Below are 22,524 nucleotides of genomic sequence, written 5' to 3'. Positions count from 1 at the left end.
TAGGGATCCTTGCTTGACTGGTTATGTATGCCCCATTTGGGATGAATGGGATTAAGAACCAGTTTTGAAGACATCGTCACAACTGGGGCGCGCTTTTTCAAAAGAACAGAATTTACATTGGGGATGTGAAGCGTCCTAAAAAACGTTATCTCTCTCAGTTAATCCCACTAAACATTTTCACGTTAGACTTAACAATTCCACTAAATTAATCTAAACGTGATTTTGAACAAGTCAGGAGGAACATTAAAGGGACAATATAGGCAGCAGCTAGGCAGGTAAGATAAAGTTACACAAAGCCGCCAATAGGGGTCTCTCACATCTCACAGTAGGTCGAAATGATTCACGCTTGTACGAGGGATATATTTAGTGCTAAGTCTGACTTGACCAAGGGCCCTTACTGTGTATACTAGTCACTTGAAGATGGCCAAATTAACCCCTCTACTTCTGCCCATAGTCTCCCTTTAAGGGTTAGTGTTCGCTTCTCCGGCCCCGCACACAGATGTTTGAATTAGGGGAACTGTAACCCCTGACTTCCTCAGGATGCCCAGAGGCCGGAAAGAGTTAAATATTAAAGTGAACTTATCCCGGCATTTTGGTTGCGACTTTGTCCTCAAAAGACCAATTTGAAACACAGATGTTTGAATTAGGGGAACTGTAACCCCTGACTTCCTCAGGATGCCCAGAGGCCGGAAAGAGTTCAATATTAAAGTGAACTTATCCCGGCATTTTGGTTGCGACTTTGTCCTCAAAAGACCAATTTGAAACAAATTGAAATTATTATAATCAAACACCACGGACCTCTTTGCGTACAACGCAGCAATGATAAGGATGGATTGTTATGTCTTTCCATTCTCAGCGAGGTCAGATTGTTGAAGGAGCAGGAAGTTTGTTTGGTACATTTTCACAGCCCACAAATATGACAGGAATATTTGAAGGGGGAGGGGGAGGGGGAGGGGGGGGGCTTTCGAGACGCATTCTATGAATAACACTACAAAATGCCTGATATCGAATGAGGCTGAAAGGCACATCGATTCCCTGTGATCAGGAAGATGCTGAGGCAGGATTCGAAAATGCCACGTTTAGGAACAATTTCCGCCCGGATAAGATCACTTTAAAAGGGTGCACCCTTCGTGTTTATTGTACAATGTATTTACTGGTGGCTAAGGAAAATTATAAAATGTGCAGTTATGATGCATGCAATTTCGCTGAAACTTGGTATCAATAGCATTATTTTGTATATCTGTCTCGGCACAACGGCATTGTTGAAATTTATATTCCGTGCATATTTTTTTACACGATAACAAATTTTCAGATAGATTTTAAATTTTTGAACTAGCAAAGCAGACTTTAAAGCAGGGTACACCTCCCTGTTTAAACACAAATGTCATCATGGGCTACTTGCCCTATTTAAATGGGGAGGAGCCGAGCACGCACGGCCCGCCACAGGGTCTATTATCAGGTCAATTACCCGAGCACAATGAGATCACCACCACGATACCCCCACGCGTCATTGATGCCCACCGCCTGGCTATTTACTTCGTTGATAACACTACGGCGTGTGTGTACATGTGTAGATGTGGCATGGTAGTACAAGCGAACTGTTTAAGTGATCTATAAACTCTTTCAGTGCTTTGGATTATTATCATCTGTGCAGAATATAAAAGGAAAGTTGAGGTAAGTTCGTTTTCTAGTCGCATTGTTTGGGAGAGTGGGTCCTTTTGTTGTAATAATGTAAAGTCGGTGAAATGGCGCAAAATCAGAACATGATCACATGACACATGCACGGTTTTTTAAATTAGTAGAGACGTTTTGATTTGTGACGTTCGTGCATACGTGCGTCAATCATCGTATAGTGGCTCATGCACTGAAACCCAAGTCCCCTAATTCAAGTCAGTTTTTTGTGAACATCAAATCTTCGCTCTTCTGTCATCATGTTACATGTAAAGGCTGCTCGTACCAGCAATGAATGATCATGAGTCGATGAGAGGCAAAAAGGGGTACCCCTGTCCTGACGTCCCAGTAAAAAAATGCCCTGTGTTGGTAGCCGATGAACGAATACAGTAGAACCTCTCTATTGAGGACACCCTCGGGACTGAAAAGTGCTGTCCTTAATAGAGAGGTGTCCTGATTAGAGAGGTCAAATTGAATGTGAACAACCAATTTGTGATCAAATGTAGAGTCCTTAATAGAGAGGTTGTCCTTAAAAGAGAGGTTGTCCTTAAAAGAGAGGTTGTCCTTAATAGAGAGATTGTCCTTAATAGAGAGGTCGTTCTTAATAGAGAGGTGTCCACAAAGGGAGGTTCCACTGTAATTGCAATCTCCCGAGTCAACCGATGGACCCCGAAACCACTGACCATCCTTTTTTTAAATCGCACTAAATTTGAGGAAAACCTTACAATACACTAACAATGATTTTCGGCAAATTCCTGAAAAAGGCCATTTCCTGTCTGGTGAACAGATGTGGCTTTCACTCATGAAACTAAAAGATACAGTCTGGCTCTTTACAACTGTCAACAACTGTCATTAACTGTTGTGAAGAGCCAGACTGTATCTATTAGTACTATTCAAACGTTGTCAACGCATGAATATTCAAGGGCCCGGGTTCAAGGGGGTGTCGGTTAAGCCGTGGTCTCTCCCTGAGTGTGTCACGCCAGGGCAAGTAAAAGATGACTACACAATTTGACAGTCTGTGGTGGACTCCATATCTGTGACAATAATCCACTAGGGTTACAGCATCAGTAACAGTGATGATGATGATGATAGTGACAATGTGTCCACACCAAACCAATCAGGTGTATGATGATCGCTAACCCAGTGGCAATACTGACCTAGATGTCCAGTTTGGAAATTTGCTAAAATATCAACCATGAACAGTTTTGGTTACCAAATCTGGCCTACTGACACCAATAAATCAGTACAATGATATCAAAGCTTGTAACATGTGTTTGTGTTTCACTTCCTTAATTGTGACCGTTCCAGCAAAAGCAGGCGAATGTCGCCCTGAGCTTGGCAGGTTGAGACGGACTGTTTGTTCATTTCTGTGTTGTCTGCCTTTTGTAAAATATGAGCACATCAATTTCTTCCATTATCTCCTGGTGTCGTTTAGGCTCATCTTCTGTGCGACATACCCCTGGTTTTGCTTTGATGGGTCACAATTGTTGTCAGTGTGAAAATGTCATTGCCTTGCCAGTTGGTGATGCCTAATTTTACGCTTGGAATTCTTGCAAATTTGACACAGTCCTGCATCGTGTGACTGAGGTACGTGGATATGGGAAGAATCCATTTGGAGTACGTATCGGTTCAAGTATATACTGTAGAACCTCTCTATTAAAGACACCCTCGGGACTGACAAGTGCTTCCTCAATAGAGAGTTGTCATGATCAGAGAAGTCAAATTGAATGGAAACAACCAATTTTCGACCAAAACGAGTGTCCTTATAGAGGGGTGTCTGCTATTGGAGGTGCCACTGTATCTTAGAGAAGAATGTATCTAGCTATTGGTTTAGATAGACTTGCAACTAGTTCTAATTTTGAATAAAGGATGCTTTTTTGTAATCAAATTAGCTCACAATTCATTTAAACTGTTCATTGTTCTCTAAATATGTACTTGGTTCAACCTAAAGTACAGAAGACTCACTCTTAAAATGTTTTTGTTAAAAACCACACAAATATGTTGTTTTCATGAATTCTTTTAAAAAATTCAGTCGAAATTCCATTGAATTTGAAATTGCTGTGACGGGGCACAGATTGTTAGAAATCATACAAATTAAAATTTTATAACCTCATTGCGTCAGAATATGGTTTGTAGTAGTTGCAAAAACTCATCTTAACCTGTCTATTAGAAGACTACTGTAACATGCCTCTGGTGTAAATCAGTGATTTTGTAATCGGAGCGTGTTTAAGTTTTGATTATTCTCGCCAGCATGTTTGGTATGCATTATTTTTGCAAGGCCATCCTTGAAAATAAGATGTCCTGGTTCATAATTAATTGTCTGTCAGATTTATGTGGGTAGTGTGGATCTGTGGATAGTAATTAATCCATATCGCTTTTCAGAATAAAATGAAGATGGATATTGCATACTTGTTATAGATGAAAAGATATCAAAAGACACCCCTACGTTTGATGTTTAGTTTGTGACTTGCAAAAAACAAAATATTCTTCTCACAGTAACATCGAGAAGGGCCTAAATTTGTGCGCAAACTGGAATTTCATTCAAGTCCTGATTTATCATAATCGTGAAATTTGGTTATAAGTTGTTCAGTGTGGTTACAGTAATGAAGAGCAGTGCAGCTATAATCTACAGACTCTTAACCTTCCTAATTTGGGCATGTCTGTGAGGTCCTATTGATCATGATGAATAGGCCTATAGTATAGCCTAGGCCAATACATGGCGTTATCGGATGTTTGCAACAAGTTTTTTAAACAAGGCCAATGTATGTCCATAGGCCCATACTATCTAGACTATTTATTTACTTATTTTATGTTCTAGAGATTGTTTGATAATGATATCTGTCATGAAATATAGGCCTACACCTCAAGGAATTACAATGTGTAATTGTATTGACAAGGTGAGTCATGAGGGGGGCCGCTTGATCTGGGCGTGTCTGATCAAAACCTAAACCATGCACGCCCCTCAATTATTTCACAATAGGCTTGACTGTAAAAAGTCTCGGCCTTGTTTTGGGCTCATTGTGTTCTCCAGCCAATTAGACTTATTGGCCTGTATTGAAATGCAAAACATGCTCATCCAGACTTGGGAGGACAAATATTTCTCACATGCACGAGCTTGTATAAATTCAAGGACTGAAAATTGAATGAAAAATAAAACATATTCAAAAAATCTTTTAAATGCAATCTTTTTTTGCCCCCACCCACCAGCCCAAAATGTACCCTTAAAATGAAAGAATCCTGGCAAAAATCCTGAGAGCAGATTATATTTCTTTAAAAACATGTCATGATTGTATACTAATCTGTTTCAAAACCTATAAATCTCTCGACCAGACCAGACACCATTGGTAAACTCTCACTGACTTCTGGTATAGACACAGGCAAGCTGGAACAGCCGTTGGGGCCCATAAGGTCGACCTTAAAACAATAACCCTGCTAACAATGGGTTTATATTTTTCTCTGTAGTTATTAGTCAAGAATCAATATTCTGCAGAATTCTCATGTGAATGATACAATCCCAATTGTTTGGCATTTAGTGCTTCAGCTAAAGCAGAATAGCAGGGGGCACCCTGTAACCCTTTTTTCAAAAAGAAAACGCCCTACCCTTTTCAAAAATTTTTAATTTTTTTTTAAAGTGTTCATGATTAGTACATTTGGTCTGAAATAAATGTGTTTTAAAAAGCACAATTGGCTCAATAAAATCTCTTACCATAAAACTATAAAAATTGTTGATTTTTCAATTAAAAGCAGAAATTGTCGCGATGAAAATACCCTTTTTTGGCTGAATATTCCTCCTGCCTTTTTTGAGTCCGAAGTTGCCCTGCCTTTTTAAAATCCTGGCTGAAACTCTAGCATTTTGTTTGCATTTTGTGAGCATTTTGTTAGCATTTTAAAAATCCACATATTCATTATAATCTCAAATGCAACTTTTTGCAGCCTGTAAATTTTCGTCATCTGCAAATGCAATAAAGCTAAAGAAATGAATTCATGCAAACTCTTCCAGGTTAAAGCCCCCCACAAACAAGTGACTTAAATCGCTGTCACCTGCGATTTGGATCTCATGATAATCGCTTGTTTGCGGTGATCATAATAGTTGGTCGTTGCCACCCAGCTATTACCAGTTAAACCCACTGAAAGAAGATCCTTTCGTCCCACATAACAGCAATTGCTCATTTGCAGGAACTGCTTCACTGTACACATATTTCCGTTTGACTAGCTGTTTTTAAAAATGAACTCGACATTTCACTCGAGTGAAAAGGCGAACAAGCAATTTATGATTCCATTTCACACAAATCATCGACATCCTGCGCATTTCTCTCCAGCTGACAGCGATATTACGCCAGTCACCATCAATTAGCGTCTAACTGAGGTGTTGTCTGATCTAATAGACGTGGTATTGTCAGGCTTTTAGTCCTAATGGCTCGTCAATTTTACGAAAACTCGCCGGAATGTGCCGATGACAATCGGCTATTCAGAGAGTGCGTGCTCCTGGCATTAGGTCCGTTGTGACTCTGAGGCTGAGGTGTTGGCTGGTAGGCGTGCCCTCCCCCCCCAGCCAAAGTCTACAGCCATCTTGAAACACAAGCCAGGCCCTTTGGAGTTGCAGTCCCTGTAACAAGCTCTCCATCGCATCCCTATCGATCAGTGTTCTCCAACTCCTATCATAGTCACCTCCCTACCGCCGACGCAAAGTATCCCCTCCCAATCATGCAATTTTCAAATTAGGCCTTACACCAATTAAAAGTATTCTACCGCGGAGTCAAAGTCAAGAAATGGTTCCGTCTGCATCTCTCAAGATTTGTAGTCAAAAAGCTAATTGAAACTGACCTTATGCTTTTTTCGCAGCTAAGGCAATGAAATACATCTGGAGTTTACACTACTGTTAGTTATCACTTTTTGTGGCAATATGTATTGTCCGACACATGAAACACATGCAAAGGTCATTCTTACACTGCCCCAGTGACAGAGTCAAAGTTGGATTGATATAAAAAACAACACTACAACGTTGTGTGAAATAGACTACGTTTCGGATATTTTGATTCCTTTTTCAAAGTCTAATGTACAGACAGGAAATATATGTTTATATACAAGTACAACAGAAGATGTGAGGTGATGACGGACGTCATTAATAAAAACCGGGACTCCCCGTCCACGTGTCCATTTGTTGACATCTAAAATAAACAAAGTCATTGATTGGCCGGAGGGCAGGGGTCAAAGGTGAAGGCACTGTTGAGTGAAACACATGAAAATGTAATGAAACAAAGGTCATTCTTACACTGCCCCAGTGACAGAGTCAAAGTTGGAAACAACTGCCTATGTGGAAATTAGAGATTGTCAACATCCAGCTCATTCAAATTTTCTAAGAGAATGGTCATTTTTAAAAAGTAACAGTTTGACATTCTAAAACCTGTACAGTATTTTTCCCCTCGCAACAAGCCCATAACATTGTCCCTAATTTCACCGTGCGGAATTAAAAGCGTACATGACAGGTATTCCATGATGCCTCATCAGGAAGACGAAAGCCGTGTAATCCGCTGGCGTACTTCACATTCAAATTAACGGTACTTAACTTTGCGTGGCATCCGAGTAAAGCTTTTTGCGTTGATTCAAGTTTCATTTGGTAAACACGACGAGCTTGCGTGTGCTGTCCGCGATGCCATTCAACCATCAAATAGCAGTATAAGCAATCATTCAACGATCGTGAATAGACCCCCTCGATACATGCTTGGCATCCCAAACTGATTCATCACCGCCCCATGACCAGACGCCTGACAAAGAGATCGCGTGCCGCCTCCGTGGGTCCCGAGTAGCTCCTGCGGAGACGGCCTTAGTGTATTGGTCGCATTTATTAGTTGTCATTAGTCCCCATTTTATTCTAGCTCTGTATCACGCCATGATTACAACCATCAACAAACAGTAAATCGTCTATTTCCTACCAGGGGGCACTCATTGATGATGACGGAATTTTTTAAGCAGATCTTTTTTGTAATATAGAAGATGAGATCACTTTTATGTTTGGGGTGTGCGATTCTGGCTTGGTGTTTCTAAAGTGGAATTGTCCACTGAATTCACAAACTGCAGTCTTATAACCACCAGTCTGTGCATTTTCATGAAACTGCATGTTTTTGACTGATGGACGTTAATTTTTTTTTGCAATACTGCAATTTTTTTGGGGTAGGGGAAACAGAAATAGTCAACAACTATCCAACATGAAACAATGATCTTCCACTAAAATATTTGTAGTACACTCCTCTATGGGGTGTTTCAAGATCTGTGAAAAACCCGTAACGGGGGTCTAGCTCAGATATTTGTGCATGCAGAGATGATCTTTTCAGCTTTTCACCTTTCCCAGGGGTTATATTTGATGGCCCCGCACTGAAAATTGTGCTAAGATCGGCCAATTTTTTGCTACAGCTCGATTTGTGTTCCGTACATAACCCATTTTGACCATTTTTGTCCTCTATGGGGTGTTTCAAGATCAGTGGCGCTTTTTCAAAAAAAACCCATAACGGGGGTCTTGCTCAGATATTTGTGCATGCAGAGATGATCTTTTCAGCTTTTCACCTTTCCCAGGGGTTATATTTGATGGCCCCGCACTGAAAATTGTGCTAAGATCGGCCAAATTTTTGCTACAGCTCGATTTGTGTCCCGTACATAACCCATTTTGACCATTTTTGTGGCATCCTGGAGAATATGTCAAAGTTTGAGAGCTTTGGTATAAAACATATCACATTCTAAACCAATAATGTGCAAAAACATCTTTGTTACGTAACCAGTGGCCAAAAGTCGCATAAGGGTGGCGCTACTCAAATTTTATGTAACACTCTAAAAGCTCACTAACTTAGTTCCTTCATATTTTACCAACAAAACTGCAGACTTTGATATTTGAAGAAATCTGATTCCTGATTGCAAAAAGGTGCCAATGATCAGACGAACCAAAGCTGAGATTTTTCCAACAATAACCAATCATCCTCGTAAACAGGTCTTCACTTGCAGGCGGTCTTGTGTGTGATATGTACCATAGGGTGTGACGCAAAGCGAGGTTGGAAAACAAGAAGGAAGCAATCAAGAAATGCAGAATCGAACTGTTGTGAATATTTCCGTCGTTAAAAAATGCTCTCATAATGTCAAAGCAAAGCACTGGTGCTGACAAGCACTTTCAGAGATACTGTTAAGGCGCTATAGAGCAAGTTAAAGGGCGCCTGCACAAAAGGCCTATATTACCTGTAATATGCCTATGTAAAACAGGCGTACCAAAACAGGCTAAATAGCGTCAGATACACAGTCCTAGTTCTTTCACAGGGAACACGATGCATTCAAAATTAGCAAACGGGATAATAATATGGGTTATTTTATCAGATCATACACGAATTTGTTATCCGACTGTAAAAAAGTTCCAAAATAAATATACAGTAGAACCTCTCTGTTAAGGACACCCTTGGGACTGAGAAGTGCTGTCCTTAATAGAGAGGTGTCCTGATTAGAGAGGTCAAACTGAATGGAAACAACCAATTTGGGACCATAAAAGTGTCCTTAATAGAGAGGTGTCCGCTAAGGGAGGTTACACTGTATCAAAAAAATCATTCCTCCAGTCCTCCTGAGAGGGTTCGTTCTCGGAACCACAGCTTTTGTGTCTTTGGCCTGATTATGATTGAAGCCCAGCAAGCAATGAACAAGAGATAAGCCATGTCAAGCCGTTCACCGGAGGGGAGGAATACGCACATAGCGCTGAGTAAATTATAGAAAGTGTTAGTCCACAAAGGTATTAGATACCATGGTAACAAGCTTAAGAATAAGTCAACATGTTTTGGGCCTCTGGCAAGGCGTATGATTATCATGTTATGGCCAGCTTTACGTGGAAACAACTAGGATAAAAAAGTTTGTCAGTCGATCGGATCAGTGTACTAGTCCTGATCTAAAGTCTAACTGGAAGTGGAATGATGTTTGAAAAGTTCATCAATTTCATGAAACGTATCCAAAATTTGAAGATATCCAGCTCCTCTTTCCTTCAAATTTGAGGTGTTTCCTCACATTTACAATGTGTAAGAAAAAAATTAGTATCATATCATATCATATCATTACCGCAGTCGTAACCGTATTATATAGTCCAATACAGGCTACTGTCCACCTTTGTGGGATCTTTTTTTCTTGCCCTGGCATAGACACTCAGGTACAAGAGAGACCATGGATTTTCATCACATCCTACAGACTCTTGAATCCATACGTTGTATGTGTTGTGAAGAGCCAGGAATTTTAGTTCCTTGAGAGCTACCCGGGTTCACCCAGAAATACAATCCTTGGTTTCTCCCCGGGATCGAACCCAGGCCCTATTGCGTGGTAGCCAGCTGTGTTTACCACAAGGCTATGAAACTCCTCAAACCATCCCTAAGCTTGTTGACAATGTTTCTCATGTCTTCCCTTGGTGTAAACATGGTCAAATAACCCTTGTTTTACAAGTTCCAAGCCAGTAAGGCTTGTTGTGCAATTTAAAGAAAACATTCCGGATTATTTATCTGGACGTCTGTAACATTGTTAGCCTTTCCAGTTGAAGACAGATTTAAAATACTGTACTGACAATTTGTGGGCGGACAAGGTTTTTATTCCTTGGCAATCCGATTCAAAGTCTGGAAACAAGAAATGATAATATACAATATTTTTAAAGATAAAATATCTGTGAAGGTACTTCCTGCGTTCCGGGTTTATACATGTAACAAGTTTGTAAACATGTTTATAATCCTTTGTTAACATGTCTTCAGACCTTTTTTAACATGTCCATAATCTTGTCTTTTCTTGTTAAATATGGTGAACATGACAAAATCAGCCTTTTTACAGATGTTCCAGGCGAATTTACATGACTAAATCATGTTTTGTTGGAATTTAAGCCTGATCCTTTTTTTGTCTATTTCTAGATTCCTCTTTTTTTTCATTTTTTGCGATTGTTTTGCCTTACGTTGGTGGCGGACAACATCTGTCAGTTTTAGGGGAAACATCGCTAAGATGCTTAGACATGTTATATGAACATAAGTCATAACCCTCTGTCGAAATCTAAATATGACACAAACTTATTGAGTTTTGATGAGACGGACTTGCATGCCGTAAATGTCAACAAATGGTACAGTGATAATGGAATAAGCCTTGACTGGGATTCGAACCAGAGATCTTTGGATTGCAAGTCCCTGTTTTTCTCTCTGTGTGATACCACCCGACTCTGTTTAATGATGTTTCAATGCATTCATTAAAAAAAAACTTCATTGTTAATTTCTTGCTGTTCTCACAAATCAACTATGACAAACATGTCGGGGTACTTTGGTATAATGGCCAGACGCCTGTGATTAAGTTCTCAACATGTTTTAAGTGTCTAGTGTTAAAATATTCAAGCACCTGATAGTCTGCCACCAATGTTTAATTGCCTTTAACTGCCTTTCTAATTCCCCTCAATAGAATGGCAGTTCCCCAATGTGTTTACTCAGAAGTTACTCCATTATGGTACCTATCAATTCTCCTTGTCTGGTTGCTTTGTGTCCGCATCAAAACTTTCATCTCACATTAGCATCCGTGTTCCTATAGAGGAAATGGAGAACACTTCAAGTGTTCCCAGCACAGGCAGTGGAGAACACTTAATCTGGTATGGTGTGGTCTTTAATTGAACTCAAGTTGACGTTAAGTTGGTGGAAACCATTTGTGAAAGTGGAGGTAAATAATGAGATGGCTTCAACCAGGATTAGGTGCATATAGAAGTGCTAAACCAGTCTCTGATGAGGGTCCGTATTCAAAAACACCCGAATGAGAATATTTCATTTTCATAATGGACAATGTGTAAAGCCCATTTTTCCCCACAGATGCTTGGGTTAGACAACCACAACCGCTTGGGTTGGTCCTGTTCGGTATCAATTCCTTCAACACAGGGTGACATTGGCCCAAATTGGGGTGAAATTGTACCATATATTTCCACCCAACAGCTTGAACCATGGATGCAGTCTTGGAAAAAAAGGCTTTTGAAAAACCTTAATGGTTTTCCAGCTACGCATTCCACAGGTCGTCAAAGGGCTGCTGCGTGTTAAAAAAGAGTTACTGTGATGATTTTTACGATCTTTACAACTTCCTTAGTTCTTCAACCCAATAGAGCCAATTGCCGCTCTGAACTGCCTTCCTACAAGCCACCATGACCACCCTGAACCGCCTTGTCGATGATATCTTTATGTTGGTCCTTTATAGATAATGCAGATATCAACCATTTTGGTACCATACTTTTATGGTGGCAGATGTGTATTTTGTTCATTATTCTATATTTCTATACACAATCATTCTCCAATTTTACTTTTACCTTCTGATATGACTTAACACAGCTTGGTCAGGATTTACATTTAAACAATAGCCCATTCTACACGAGGACAGTTGGAACCGGCTTCGAGCCAGCTCGAGGCGGGTCAGGATAATTTTTACCGTGTAGAACGAAATCAGAACCGTCTCCAAGTGACCTGACCCGAGGCACGTTAGCACTGCAGTCTCGAGTCACTTGAGGCGGGTTGGAGCCACTTCAAGACGCTTAATCTCTCGTGTAGAACCGATCTGGCCTCGAGTCACTTTGCGCACGGTACTAAAATCGAGGCTCTAGGAAAATTCGTCCCCGGATAATTCGTCCCTGGAAAATTCGTCCCTGAGGAAAATTCGTCCCCGGAATATACGTCCCCGAGGATAATTCGTCCCCGGAAAATTTAACAAAAGTTGAAAGTTTCTGACATTAGTAATAACTACTACCTACTCCTTTCGACTTTTCTCATTCAGTGTTATATCTCTATTTACTACCCTACTAGCTAGTTACCTACTCCACTTTTTTCATAGTAGGTAGAGGTAGGCAGGCGAAATAATTTTTTTTTCTTCAAATAAGTATTTTTACTGGTCAGAATGAAAGAAAAGCTCTAAATTCTTCAATAAAATATTTTGCCTGCCTACCTCTACCTACTATAAAAATAGTGGGGCAGGTAACTGGCTAGTAGGGTAGTAGAGAGATGTTACACTGAATGAGAAAAATCGAAAGTAGTAGGTATTACTACAGTCCATTCGACAAGACTTAAGGGTCTTAGAAAGTAAAGTCAGAAACTTTCAACTTTGTAAAAATTTTCTGGGGACGAATTATTCTCGGAGACAAATTTTCCTAGGGGACGAATTATCCTCGGGGACGAATTATCCGGGGACTAATTTTCCTTGGGGACGAATTATCCAGGGACGAATTATCCTCGGGGACGAATTATCTGGGGACGAATTTTCCTAGGGGACGAATTATCCTCGGGGACGAATTATCCGGGGACTAATTTTCCTTGGGGACGAATTATCCAGGGACGAATTATCCTCGGGGACGAATTATCTGGGGACGAATTTTCCTAGGGGACGAATTATCCTCGGGGACGAATTATCCGGGGACGAATTTTCCTTGGGGACGAATTATCCGGGGACGAATTTGCGGGGACGAATTTTCCGGGGACGAATTATCCGGGGACGAATTTTCCTGTAACCTAAAATCGAGTAGTGCGGTATATAGCAGTTCATGAAAACACGCGCCACCATGCGACGGGTTAGTGGTTTAAGTGGCCTAAACTGACCTGGGGCCGGCGATTTGATCCGTCTCCGTGTAGACAGCACAAAGCCAGTTACAGGTGATCCGGCTTCAAGTGGCTCGAGGTGAGGAGGGCTAAAACCGTCCTCGTGTAAAAGCAACTAATGGTTTTATGATTAGTATTGATAAGCATGTTATAGATGTAGGATTAGCCACTCCAAAACATGTTACTGTTTACAATTGTTTTGCATTGTTTGTATTTCTAGTTTAAGTTTATTGAATTAGACGAAGTGAACAGAACCTACAGGACTCCAACTTATTTCTACTGCTAGTCTTTTTTTCCCCCATAATAATACCATGCCCCTTTGGCAATGCCATGGAAGGACTGACAAGTCCAATAATCATTCAATGACTCTATATCTACCTTCCAAATTCCAGAGCATTAGGACCAATAGTAAAACCTTTATGATTATAGAAATTTCCAAATTATTCAGTTAAAGTACAATCTTTGTTAAGCATCGCCAAAATCGATGGATCTCGTTTTGTAGTGAAACTCTTCAGATGGATTTGAGTTGAGTATTTCCATCTGACTAAAATGGAACGCAGCGCCGAGGAGAAAAAAACCATCTCATAAATTTGTATATTTTTCAGTGAACACCATCAATGAACTTTAGACTGTGTGCGTGTGGTATACAACATCCATGGACAAATTTTTTTATTGCTTTTACATATATGAGTTTCCGTCGATGGTCATCGAATCTATTTCTGATCTATGTGCTGTATTGATCAGCTCCGTCGTGTACAATATCAGATTGACAGGAGTCGGACAGATGGTTTGCTACTTCAGTTTCTTTGGCACACCAATTAAAAGCAAATGCAATGTGCGGAATCATTTCCAAATATAGAGCTCTTGGTATACTAGGTGACACGAAAAAGATTGTATACTTTGAGCCTGTAAAAACTCCAAAAATATAATTTGATTTTTAGCTATTTTCAGCCAAGATCTGACCAACTGGAAACCATGTATTAACCTCAAAGATGTTACAGAAATTTGATAAAATTAAAAATCAAGTTTAACAATTTGGGTATTGTTAAAAATCCAAAGTATATACATTTTTTGTGTCACCTAGTAATGTAGTGTCAGGTCTGTTTCATAACACTGTAATTGTGACCATTTTCTCAAAAATTTGATTATTGTTCACCAGCTGTAATATTTTCATCAAGGTAACCTCCAGCATTACATCTGTGACTGTTTTAATGGGATGTGTAAGGGAGTGTTTGGGCTGTCCTCTCTCTCAGTGTAAGGGGCTCAGGTTTATTTTAAAAACCACACAACAGGTCACTCTCTTCTCTCAACTCCAAGCCCCCAACTTAAAAGTTTAGCAAGGCCAGGACATCATTTCTTCTTCTTCAGCCTTAATTAACCTGCCTACAACTATAACTTCAGTCCTGTGGCGGAGATGAAGAGGCTTCATGGAGGTCATGCTGTGTTCCCCAGACTATGTTGTCTGCAGGTCAGAATTGCTGAAGTTGTAAATCCTATTGCAGAGAATCGTCTTGTAGGATGAGGACTACTGTCTGCACTGCTGGCTAGCACTAGCATTCTGCTGTGTCCCTTACTCCTCGTTTGAGGTGCTGATGTTGGCCACAGTGGCAAGTTCTGTCAGGAGACATCACGAAACATTGCATGTGATTCATTGAAACCACCCAGATCCTGCAAACGTCTGAATCGAGACATGTCGAAAACGTTACTGACGAAACCAGATCTATTCCACACATTTATGTATCGACTCTCCACTTTCTCTCTGGGATTCCTCCTGTTTGACCATGCACTATGCCTGTGTCTCCTCTCAACGGCCCTCCCCCACATTAAAAAGTTGGCAAATCTTGGAAAAGACAGCATGTGTAAGGCGTGTCGGTATAGAAACCACTCAGATCTCTAGACATATCTGAAACATCACTGATGAAAACAATCTGTTTTTCCACATAACCGCTCAGCATCCGCTTTAAAACCTGCCTCTCGGTAAATCAGCCACAAGTTTAGCAAGGCCAGGAGACATCTATTGCGGTTCCACTACAGGAAAGTGCGGACTACATCCGAATTAGTTGTGATTCCATTACAGCTAGTCCGGACTTAACAAGTCCGGCTCTCACTAAGAGCGGTCTTATTAAGTGCGGATAGGACAAGCAGATTTAAGCCGAACTAAGAAAATACCCGGATCTAAAGCAGAAATTACCTGTAATGGAACCGCATTAGTCCGGATTAAGATCAAGTTACTAAGTACGGCTACAGGTGGCGTGCCAATGTGAACGAATTGCGCATGAGCGGAAGTGTTGGTTCTGTCAAAACAACACGCGGTATTTCTGTCAACAGGTCAACTCTGATTCGTTCTCATTTCTCATTTCATTATTCAATTCTTAATTTAAGTAAATTCTAGTGCTTTATCCTAACTATGGCTCGCTGTTCATGGACAGAGGTGGAAACCCTCGCGATTCTAACCATTTGGGAGCGTGAGGACATTCAGGCCCAACTAAATGGGACCTGTAAAGACACGAAAGTATATGCTAAAATAGCAAAAGAATTGACTGAACTTGGTCACCCAAAGACCAAGGAGTTTAGCCTAACGCGCATAGAGTGGCGCCGCCTGTAGCCGTATCTGTTAACTTACCAATCCTGTAGTCGAACTGCACCACATTCGTTAGTCCGGACTAAGCTAAGTTCGGACCTGATGTGGATGCGATAGAAACGGATCTAAACCCTGTAGTGGAACCAAGACTACTATGAAAAAAGTTAGCAAATCTTGGAAAAGACAGCGTGTGTATTGCATGGTGATTAATTGAAACCACCCAGATCCTGCAAACGTCTGAAACTGGACATATCTAAAACATTACTAATGGAAATAATCTATTTTTCCACATAACCGCTTAGCGACCTCTTTAAAACAGGCTGCCTGTCGGAAAAATCTACCATAAACTTTTGTTATAAAATAGTGTCTCAAGCACCTGGCACCGGCCGCTATTGATGGGTAATCAGTGATGGTATGTAGTTTACACGATGTTACGTTGGTGTAGCTTTTATGTTTCTTTACAAAAAGCGTTGTTGAAATACACGATATTTATCAATAAACACACACCTGTACTTAGCCATCACTGGGAGTTCGTTAGGATAGGGAATTTTTTCTGTTGGCCCGATTATTCAAAACAAGTCTTGTCGTCACTCAAATCTCCTTGGGATAAGGAATTTTCGGCATCACTCAACGTTGATTGGGTTAAGGAATTTCCTCTGGGCGAGTTTTGTTACTAATGTGGGCGTTAAAGAGTCAGTAGATTAGAGCAACACTGCTTTTCATTACTGTAGTCACAGCGAGCATTTAAAACCACCCAGAAACTTCTGTGCGGATATCAGGTCGTATATGACTTCTATGGGTCCATTTACGTTTGGCTGGCCATTCCCGCCAAAAAAACCACTCTGGTCCATGGAGGCCGCCATTTGCATCGTATGACGTCACAAAATTGTATGTTACGTCATATCGACCTCTGTTGCGTCGAGGTGCGTAAATTTCGCAAGTACCTGACCCGTCTGTGACAAGAGGACGTCCGTCTTCAGCGACATGGTATGACGTCATTTTCCAAAACATTGGCCGACGTCTGTTATTGGCACCAAGATTTTTCGCCCTTGAACGGCCGATTTAAATCTCGGATATAGGTCATGTGGCAATATTTCGGTATATTTTATTTAGTAATATTTTAGTCAGTTGTGGTATATCGAGTTAATATCTCATGGGTAAACTGTATTTCCAACGATTTTAAATGATTTCTATTACGCTTAAAGTTAACTTGGTGTCAAGTCTAATGGACTTTAAAGTCATGACCACTGTAATACTTTATCCCGTGACTGTGTCATCTTGCAAAATTCCTCTGTACATTTTAACATACAGGATTTCTTTCTCAATGGATTTGAACCCTTCTAGAGACACGAAATTTTCACCGATGAATAAATAGTATATAAGGGCCGTTTAGACGCTTTCCAAAAAGACCGCATTCCGATCCGATCCGATCGAACCCCATTCCAGACCGGATGTGATCTCATTTTAATGTACCCGTTTAGACGCTAACAGCAATGAGGACTGATGTGGACTAATTTCTTTTGGTTCCACCAACAATCCGCAGGATGTCGCGGTGGCGTCACCGATTTAGCGCCACAATGCGGGTTATAATGGTACTAGGCAAGCTCGTTCTTATGGTAGCTGCTGTCTAGCTTCCGCTGAATGGATTGATGCATCCGGATTAGCCCCGATGGAACCAGCAAAAGAGGTGGACCACTTGAAGACCCGATGGGACCACATGAGACCCGATCGGTTTGCATTTACACCAGGGAAATTTAGACCGCATTCGGATTCGATCGGATCTCATCGGGCCTTTTTTCTGTCGTCTAAACGGCTCTATAAACTCTAAGATTGGTGCAAAAGATTCTCTATGTTTTCGTAATTGGTCTTTTGATATATATTGCGTACATTTGAGCATATTCTGGTTGTGGTAGCCTACCTGGGGATGGAAAAAGGCCGAGCTACCTGATGTAACTGACGGTCGCCACCTGCAAGAATTCAGGACTTGCCAGAATTCAGGACATACTTATTTTGAACAGATGGGCCAATTTTGATTAATGAAATCTCTCTAAAGTACTCCTAAGTGGAAGGTCCCAACTGATTTCCTGTGCTTTGCCCAATTCTAACATTCCTGAGTATTTGTGTCGCAACCTCTGAAAAAGATGCAGAGTAAGGACTGCAAAAATAAAAAATTTCCGCTTTTGCTTTGAAAGTCACCATGTCGATATATGGTCTTCTTTGAGTAGCACAAGCATTGACAAACATTCCGAATCAATATTATCCCAGCATTCGACTATACATGCTATATAACACAGTGGACAGTTCTACGCTTTAAGGTTTGACCATAGGCACCACCATTTAGGCTAGAACTTGAAATCCTATAGCAATAACTATGAGACTCATATTAACGCTAAATCCAACTGGTTTCAGTCGCTCAAAGCGCTTCACATTATTACCCCTAGCTATTGGCCTTTACAATACATGTCATAATTCAATCTCTACTCTCTGGGAGTATTACAGATCTGAGCTGCGGCTATACACCACTCAGGACTTTGCCAACTGGTTTCAGTCGCTCAAAGCACTTCACATTATTACCCCTAGCTATTGGCCTTTACAATACATGTCATAATTCAATCTCTACTCTCTGGGAGTATTACAGATCTGAGCTGCGGCTATACACCACTCAGGACTTTGCCAACTGGTTTCAGTCGCTCAAAGCGCTTCACATTATTACCCCTAGCTATTGGCCTTTACATGTCATAATATAATTCAATCTCTACTCTCTGGGAGTATTACAGATCTGAGCTGTGGCTATACACCGCTCAGGACTTTGCCATCTCTGAAAGCTAGGTTTAAGTGCCTTGCTCTAGGACACAGGGACCAAACAGTGGTGACCCTTCTGCGAATTGAACCCACGACCTCCTGAGCAAAGGAAACACAAAAAATGTTTCCAATTCTGGAATTGGTCTGGACTGCTGAGTGTGAGCTCGGTGCTCTAACCACTCCCGCTATACTATTAAGAATGGTCAACCTTAAATTGGAAACCTATAGTGAAACCTTAAAGTGGAATGTCCAATAGGATTTCCGGTTCTTTGCGCCATTCTAACTTCCCTGTGTATCCTAAAGCATCCCGCTGGACTCATAAATTTCGCTTGCTTTGAAAGTCGAAAATGTAAATAATAGAACATGTAGAATAGAACCACCGTGGCATTTTTGGCTATCTTTGAATAGCACAAACATTGACGAACACTCCGAATCAATATCTCGGTATTCAGCTATATAATACAGTGGACTGGTCTATGCTTTAAGCTATTGGTACCCGCTATTATAAGCCAGTCTATTTCCGATATTGAAAACTATACATGACTTTGAATTCTAAACGTTTTAATGTTTGATCTTTGACTTCATATATTTCAAAGTTTTAGTTGCCACGTCTGATACAATGCACCCTTAATGACTTAAAAACCCTTTATGAAATTCATTTGAGATTATTACTTTTAACAACAAAAGAGGCATATTGGTGGCGTCGAGGCAAAAAAATGGATAGAATGTTCAAATCAAAGCCAGGGAAAGTAAGTCTGTAAAGTTAAATTTGTAAAGCCCCATTTCAACTTTTGTACAAATGTTCAAGAGTGCCCCCCCCCCCCCCCACCCCACACTTGTCAGTCCATTATGCATGTTATGTAAAGCGTCTCCCGAATAGGTCAGCTTTGAGGGGTTTTCAGAAATTGCCCAGAGTGTCCATCTGGCGTGTACAATGGTCGAGACTATTCCAGAGCACCAGAGCTACTACCCGGAACGCCATAGCACCGAAGCTCATAAGGATCTTTTCAGCCGACCTAAGATCATGGGTTGGGTTCATGTCGGTTTCGTATCCATTTATCCTTGTCTATTTTCCTCTGCATCTCAGTCTGATGAGATCATGAAACTGTCTGGCTGCAGGTTCAAGATTCCTGAACTCATTCAACTAACTTTGACCAACGCGGACTTTTCCTGTGATGCACAGGTCAGCGGCTCGTTCACGCGTCAGAAATCGTCTAATGATATTCCCTTATCTCCTCAAGCTTGGATTTCCTTTGGCTTTTCGCGATTAGCATGCTAGCAATGGAGAGCTTGTCAGCCGAATGGATAACATCTCCATATGATGAATACACAATTAGCTGAAGAACTGTCGACGTTTTTAAAATCTCCGAAAAAGTGTATTGGGTTCACTTTGTATGGTTGTATCTTAGGGAGCTGTCCATGCTGTGAATGTAAAATGCACTATCGATGACCACCATTGACAGACTGTGACTGACAGGGAGGGCGTTGTGGGAACATCGATGTGTGTCTCCTCGAGATCCCTTGTTGAATTCATGGTCAGTCCTGGTTTACTCATCATGCTCATATGATAGAGAGTGCAACTCTTTTCAACAGTGTCCTCTGGGTGGCCCAATTTCCTCTTACAAATCCTACATGGATTAGATGATGATATTGCTTCCACATTTTGGCTTTAGGAATCAATGATGACATGATGTTGTTAATATTTTGTGTTCTAGCCAACCTTCTGATGGTGATATCTTACAAGAATGACGGGCGTACATGCGTGAACTCGTGCATTTAGAGTAATAATTGGATGTCCATATGATCTTCTCTAACTCAATTTTTCTGTCCTTCTTATTGTCTTACCTAGGTAGTTACCTTGGTAGCAGACAGTCACACAGCCTGCCCTTTTGTGCTTGATAATACTGTGAACAGGAAATATCCGCAACCATTTTATTTCGCCCCTCTCTGCAAAGGGGCTGAGTGCTTGAGGAACCATCCCACATGTCCCTTGGATTGTGATCATATGAAAAACTACCAGGGCGAATTTCTTGAAACTTGCATGGATGACACCATGGCCCATGTCATTCATTGACCAAATTATTTTCTTTCGTCTCGCTTCAAATGGACAAGAGCTCCAAGTGGACACGTTTGGAAAACATAAAGTCTCAGTCTTACAGTATATTGAAAATGCTTGCATCAGGAAGATATTTATCCCTAATTCTAAAATACCTTGGTACCGTAAAGTCAACTTTTAAATGGAAAATGCATAAGCCTCGTTCTGAGAGCGGAGTGTTTTGGACACGCAACCAAGATGCTCTACCAAAGTTCCCTCGGGTTGCACTAAAATGTGGAAACCATGCACACGTCACGTCAATGGAATTTCAGCTCACTTCAGAAGTTTGAGGCTCTCAAAACACTGCTTCAAACACAAATCAGTCAAGGAAGCATCAACCACCCTAAGTTTTTTAATGAGCACTACACATATTTGCCGAGAAAAACGCTCCAAATAGCCCATTTGCGCGGATTTTAGCATCACTTGAGCGAGCCGATGCGGACTTCCTATGCGCGCTGTACAAAATGTACATGTCTCATTTTCTGTAACGTTGCCGTAACATAATGTAAACAACGGCGCTACCGGCGCTCCGGCCGGGCCGGCGATGGATGGAATTTGCCAAATTCGCACATATTCAAGTTATTTTCGTGGCCTATCTTTTTAAGTTTGAGGTATTTTAGAATAGAAATTGAACCCTCGGCTTCGGACCTTGGTTGAGTTACCAAGACACTCGAGGGTGGAGCTAAAATACAGTCCAAACCCGAGCCGATAGACGAGGGTTTGGACGAAATTTTAGCTCCACCCGAGAGTGTCTTGGTAACTCAACCAAGGTCCTCCGCCTCGGGTTCAATTCCTTAAACAAAACACACCTCAGCTCTTTAAAACTGCATACTAGCCTCATGAAGCTCACCAATTTTACCCCATATCTCTGCCTACAGCCCCCTTTAGTTTAAGTTGGAAAAAAATTAAACGGCAGGGTTCAAAGTGTCTATCTTGTCCATATTCTATCTGAACTACATGACTGATTTCCTTCTGTGGGAAGATGGAGAACTCTCTTGTGTTCTAATTAGTATGTCCCCTGGTAAGAGAAAGTTTTCCTGAATTCAGATCAGGTTATCAAGATATCATATTTTATCAGAACTGATATAACAGTAGTATGGTTGTTCAGGCTGCTTGCGTGACACTGAGATCAATCCTCAAGGGCTGATATTCTGATCAAATAAACCTGATCATATAGACCTTAATAAAAAAATAATAAAAATAGACCTAAATCTGTCGGCATTCAGAGTAATGTTATGTATAAAAACATGAAATAACTGCACTGCCGAATTATCTCTACATCAGGGACTTTCAGCGACCACCCGCTCTGAGGAGAAGTCGGACAGGCGTGATGGATGGAACCACTTGGATGGTTCTATGATGGAGATCCTCCATCATAGATCCATAGATTGGCCCCTGGATGGAATGTCGACGATTTAAATCCTCTTCATAGATTCGTGGATGGACACTTTCGCCTTTGTCCTCTTTTAAAAACAGTGTAACAAGTGGTTTTGTTCCAGATGCTCTCTCTGACACTTTGAATTAAGAAACAAGTCGTGAAGTATTAATCCTGTTGCCTGTGATTAGTCTGTAACCTGACACGTGCCGTAACGGTGACATGCCACCGTTCCTGTCCCGACATTTGCAAATTGAACTCAACAGCTATCGGTTGCACGTCTTTGTGGCATTTTATGGCATTTTGATGAGATAAATGATGCTGTGTGAATTATAGATACACCATATTCATGATGGATGAGCCACAAGAGGAAACCTGCTATCACACCAAGGCGCATATTGCG

General features: G+C 41.0%; 1 protein-coding gene across 5 annotated transcripts in view; it reads left to right on the top strand.

The window, feature by feature from the left end:
• Window positions 1-1,553: 1,553 nt before the first annotated feature.
• LOC135500656 (polypeptide N-acetylgalactosaminyltransferase 5-like) overlaps window positions 1,554-22,524 on the top strand; it is a 106,951-nt gene continuing 85,980 nt past the window's right edge. For all 5 annotated transcript variants that reach the window (XM_064792245.1, XM_064792240.1, XM_064792242.1 and 2 more), the window contains exon 1: window positions 1,554-1,674. The gene's annotated coding sequence lies outside the window, so the exon portion shown is untranslated. The remainder of the gene's footprint in view (window positions 1,675-22,524) is intronic.

The sequence above is a fragment of the Lineus longissimus genome, chromosome 16 (genome assembly GCF_910592395.1).
Source record: "Lineus longissimus chromosome 16, tnLinLong1.2, whole genome shotgun sequence".
NCBI classification, from domain to species: Eukaryota; Metazoa; Nemertea; class Pilidiophora; order Heteronemertea; family Lineidae; genus Lineus; species Lineus longissimus.
This window is presented reverse-complemented; position numbering and strand designations above follow the sequence as displayed.